This window comes from Trachurus trachurus, assembly GCF_905171665.1.
Source record: "Trachurus trachurus genome assembly, chromosome: 7".
NCBI lineage: Eukaryota > Metazoa > Chordata > Actinopteri > Carangiformes > Carangidae > Trachurus > Trachurus trachurus.
Window position 1 is genome coordinate 9,633,097 of NC_139901.1, and position 6,000 is coordinate 9,639,096.

Sequence of the window (6,000 nt, forward strand, 5' to 3'; positions counted from 1 at the left end):
GAAGTGGAAACAAACAAAGATGGAGTGAAAGAGGAAGAGCCAATTTGGGGAGTTGATAAATATCGCATATGTTCACTAGCTACAGCATGTGAGTATGAAAATGCTAAATGACAATCTTCAGCCACTCAATGCCCCTCAGTCAGAGCTGATGTCTGGTTCTAGAGGAATTTGTCTGTCTGGCGACCATATGTTGGCATGTTGGGCAGTCAGCCAGTGGGCCATTGGCTGACCTTTGGAGTTGCCCCTCCCTGAGCTTTCTTGTGGAGCTATGGAAACCCTCTGTGGCACAATAAAGTGTGACAGCATCACTGAATACTGACTTTTTATTGTCAACCGACTGAGAGGCATTACTTTTTGGTAATGTTGAATTATGTAAACTGAAATTTGAATTTTATACATTTCTATGAGGAAATGTAAACTGGGCTGATACTGCAGCTGCATTTTACCGGATAGCGGTTTTCACATTTTTAAGGTAATATTTGATGAAGCTGGCATCAGGCCTCTTGTTGGCAGCTACTATGGCAGCGTGTAACTGACACTTGATGGTTGATGTTGCTAAGAGACCTGCTCCATGGACTGGGGCACTCCTAAAGCCTCCAAACAACAGTACAAAACAGTATGTGTGTGTCTGTGTGTATGTGCAAACATCTCTACTTCTGTGCTGAGAACGTGTGGATCCATTTGTGTTCATCGACATGTGTAATTTCTGGGTGTGGGATGGAGATGTCAGTTTGTCTATTCTTTTGACCTTTGACCTGGGAGCGGCAGCTGACGACCAGAGACTGATTGGAAGAATGCAGAAATTACGGGACTCAGGCCTCCCTCCCTCCTTCACTCCCAGCGCTGCTGCATCATGTTTAAAAATTCTCCTTTATTCTGCAGGATAGTATCTTTTCCTGTACCAGCCCTGTCCTCCTCTCAGTGTCCTCTTTCATCTGCCGGTTGTAATTTCTTGCCTCTTATCCGCCCTTGGTTCCATTTGCTTCCGACCATCTCCTTAACTTTTTCTGCCTCTCTCCCACCAAGCTATAACCACACATGACATTTTGCTGTTATATCCTCTCTCTGCTTACTTTTTCTTCCCACGACCATCAATCTTCCAACCACCCTGGCTGTTGCTCTCTGCCTTCATCCCAGCTAGAGCTTTTATGCATTATTATGAATCCTCTAATCATATTCTGACACTGTGTTTTCTTTGTCTTTCTCTCTCCCTCCCTCCCTCTTTACCTCCCCTTCTCCCTCTATCTCTTCCTGACCTCCCAGCTGCAGAGCTGGGCGACGTGATCCTGTGTGTTCTGCACACTCTTCTCCTCCACAGGAATGTGCTGTTTGTACCTAAATACAACAAGAGGACTGATAAAAAGTCTGCACAAGGACAGCTTTCTGACCAGCAACACAATGCTATCAGGCGATCAGAGGAGGAAGGAAGACACGATTAGTCATCGGATTCAAGGTTTAATTTTGACAGGGGGGAATTCCTTATTTTTGGTTCGATGATGCATCAAGTGTGCCAGGCCAACCTATTTGTAATGGGTTTAAACCAAGTATATTGGATTGGAGGATTGTATTGACCCAATGATGATTCTTCTTGATGATTCTTTTACATAACAGCTGAGTTATTCACTTTTATTCAACATACAGTACAGTACAGCAGAGTACAGTACTTTGTTCTACACAAGCTCAAAAAAGCTTGAAATAATGCGTGGTCAATGATGAAAACGTTGGTGTATTGATAAAAATTTAACATGGCAAGGAGTATGGAAATATATGATGTGCATGTGACTAAACATGGCAGAGGTAAACATTTAAAACATATAACCTGTTGTATTCCCATCATTAAAACAATTCTTCCACCTTTTGACCTGCCCTCCTTTCATTGCTCCCGACTGCCAACAGTTTATTTTGTTGATAAACTCCTCATATTTGCATTGGATGGAAATACACATTCACTTGCATTTTTGCATTTGGGAAATGAATTTAGATGTGCATTATATTTGGATGAAAACCTGGCCACTGTCATGTGCAGCCAGTGCTAATGGCTTTTAAAACATGATACACGATACAGTGACATAGACATACAGATGTGTCATCTTAGTTCAACAAGGTATTCAATATTTGGCCTGGCTGTGTTGCTGGCAATTTGCATCCTCTTTTCTGTGAGTCGGCTTCAGCTCTTTATCTTTTTGCTTCTCTTCCCCTCTCTCCCCATTTGACAATGTCAATGCAGCTGAATTTTGAATGAAGCCGTTCTCATTTACATGCTTTTCTATTTCTGTAGTCAAGACAATGGAAAAAAGGACAAAACTGACTGAAACACAGACCATTTAGGCTACATCTTGATTTCAAGCCATTTCCAGCTGCTACTAAAATCCTGACTTTACAAGCATTATGTTATCTCACAACATTATGCCAAATAGGTTCTGTGTCTCCACCATGTTTCTTGACATCTTTGTCAATGTCATGCAGATGATATGCAATTGTTTCTACCTGTTTCATCCACTATGCCTTCAGCACACATACATTACTATACTGCTCTTTTTGTTGTATTGTTATTTTTTTTATATATTATTTTTATATTGCTTACAGTATCTGTTGATTGTCTCTAGACTGAACAAACCTCAGCTGCTGACTTTTAATGCTCCCTGTGGACTTTCTCCCTGCTATGCACCATCTTTGATCTTTTAGTTTCATAAACACCAGTAGCTACATACCTTTAGAGCCTCGGGTAAAGGTCTTTTGCCGGTTCTAGAGGCCCCGCTGAGGACTGTAAGGGAGTAAAAAGGGCCCCACGGTTATGGAACAATATCCCTGAGGAAATCAGGTCGAGTCTTTGTCCACCTGGTTTTTATACATATGATTGATCTGATTCTCTTCTCTTTGAGACCTGTACTTTCATTTCCTGACTGTTTTATTTTGAGAAATGATCAATGAACAAAGATTATTAATTTCATTGTTTACTTTTCAAACTCAGTTCAGCAGGTAGAAGCTCATTCACGTTACACAGATGGGAAAGCCTGACCTCATACTCACAGGTCAACACTGGTGACGCTCGTCCACAGAAAGTAGTGTTACTCAGTAGGGTTACTAGGTCAAATTAGCAAATTGGGTCAATTTCAACAACTTTGCAACTTTTGAACCATTGGGAAGAATCATGAACAAACTGAATAGTGGTTTCCCGGGAATGATGTCAGTTAGATGACATGTATTTGCTTTGTCAGCACTCATCAGAAACAAAACCCCTCACTTATTGACCAGGGGTTTACTCAGTAACTAAAGCAGGGCGCTTGAGATAGCGCAAGCTACAGCTGGATGTTACTACTTAGTCATGGATGCCTGAGCCAGTCTTCCATAAAATGACGGGTGGGGACACACTAGTCTCCATGGAAACAGGACGTACCATCTGACTCATTGACCCAAATGGATAAACCTTAAACTTCCTATCAAAATAGGAAATGTTGGTCATTGCTGCAAACATCCAGCCTATTCTCTCGCTGATAGACTTAACATCCCCAGGATCTCGCTCCTCTGGGGCGAATCTCCCAAGTAAGGCATTACATAACAGTATCGGATTACATGCAAACACATGCAGCCTGGCCACACAATAGCTGCATTTTCTTTTGCCACTGTGCTGAACAGACAGCTGCACATGGCCAAAAAAGGAAATAACTAACCAACATTTTTCACTTCCATCTGCAACATTTGACTGGGGTCATTTCCACTTTGATTTATTTTTTCAAAATACAACTGAGCTGGTTTGAGTGTTTTTTTTTTTTTTTTCACGAAGGCAGTTTCAGAGTTCCTGTTTTACAGTTGTGGCAGAAGCTGTGGCAGAAGGGGGCAGTATAGTGCAGGTGTTTGGTGCACAGGTAGAGGCAGCAGGTTAAGTGTCAGGTGAGCAACATGATTACCCACCCCAATTGTAATCTTTCCAGACCTTTGCGCTCCACTGCATTTACCGCCTGTTGTCCTTGATTGCGTAATGTTTGGCTCTGCCCTTGTGCCCATGTGGGCTTATCTGATGTAGGTTAGTTCTGGGCAATGAAATCTGTGTGTGTGTTTGTGTGTGTGTGTGTGTGTGTGTGTGTTAGGGAGAAGGAGACAGAGACATCCAGTGGAAAGCAGAAACTACCACTCTGGGAATTTGAAAGCGTGGGCGTGGGTGGGTGTGTGTGGGAGTGTATGTGTGTGTGTGATTCCTGGAAGCAGAGTTCTTATCAGCAGCAGGGGACCCAGCAACATTAAAGGTGTTGTGACTGGTTTCCAAAACAATGCCTTATAGAGAAAATAAACTGTGCATTCCCACATGCTGATAAAAAAAAGAGTCCAACTGTTATCTGAACACGGCATACAGACTGTGTAGGAAATAACAGGTCTGTGCGTCGCACCCCTCCCTGTTCCAATGCAGAGCCGACACTGTTACCTTCCTCTCGCTCTGCCTTGAAACGTCTAATTTTCTCTTTCCTATTTCATTGATTCACTCTTTTTTTCTCCCTCAGCCTTGCCTTTAAAGGGTTAGGGTTAGCCTTTAAATCTTGTTATGTCCTTTGTCCAGAGATACAAACAGCTCGCTCTTTGTTTGTAACCACCAGCAGGACATTTTCCCTGTAATCTCCAGGTATTCTCCCTGAGGCCACGGCCTCTGCTGTCAGACTTGTCCACCTGGTTTACGCTTTGGGAAGTGGCTCCTGGCTGCTGTGGCACTTTTGGTTAACAAGAAGTACTGTATAGGTGCACACAATACAGTGCACCGCAGTACAATGTGGAAAGGAGGCCAGGACACAACGAATATACTAGGGGAGTTGGAGGAGGTGGAGTTAATGTGGGCGAATCGTCAGCTCCTGTCCTCTCATTTAAAAGCAGCAGAAAGTTTGATGGAGCACAAAGGTTTTCCAAAATACTCCACAACTGTAGTTTTTCAAATGTCTGTTCAATGCCAGCATTTTTAAAGTCAAATCCAATATATTAATGATGATGTATAATATTAACAGTAGAAACCAACTCAACCTGTAGAGACAGAGGGGGAAAAGAAGCAAAAACCACAAATGTGAATTAATTGTCATCCTGCAAACTAAGTTAACTACAGCTCGGTGTAGTTATATAGGGATGTACCAAAGTGGAACAGGAGCACAAATTACAGTCATGAGAAGCTAAATTTGAAACAGATGAGATCAAATTATGAGTGAAGTGTCTGAAATCATAATTCACTGACTATAGAGGAACCTGCTGTGTTCCTATTATGTGACTTTATTTTCAAGGGATAGGCCTGTGCCATCTCATTTTCGAGGGGGTCCTTATTAACAACGCAAATCCAAAACAAGAGTTCAGTCATTATAGTACAGAATCATAATAGAAAAGCTCTAGTTGAAGACCACTTTGGTCAAAACGTTGCATTTACCCAATAAACATATGGGAGCCTTAATCCAGTGTACGGATATTCTCTTTTTCCTTTTTCTCGTAATAGAAAGTGAACACAAAACATGATACAATATAGAGACACAGACGCCCATTCACACACACTACACCCCTATTAGGAGAATCAGGTGCACAACCATTAACAGTTTCCACAGTAGCACAAACCTAATGCTTTATATTACAGCAGAACACAATCAGAGGAGATCTAATTTGATTTATCCTCCAGTAAGTCTTTGTGGACTGACATTTTGATATAGTATTGATATAGAACCCAAACCAGATTTATGATATTAAAACAAACAAACAAACAAAAAAACATAATGTAAATCTCACCTTGACGTACAACGATATCACTGATGGGGTAGAAACTTAAAATGCGCACAGAGTTACTCACAGTCTCTCTATAGGAGTGTCACTCAGTGTCCTCTTTGTCCTTGGCCTCTGTGTCTTTGTCTTTGGCCACTCATACACCTGTATTTCCTGTCCTGACTGAGGAGGTGTCCTGTGATGGAACTGGCCATCCCAGTGCAAACTCACCTTTGCCATTCATTAAATGGGATTATGTGGATTGTTTTGGAGGTGTTTGTG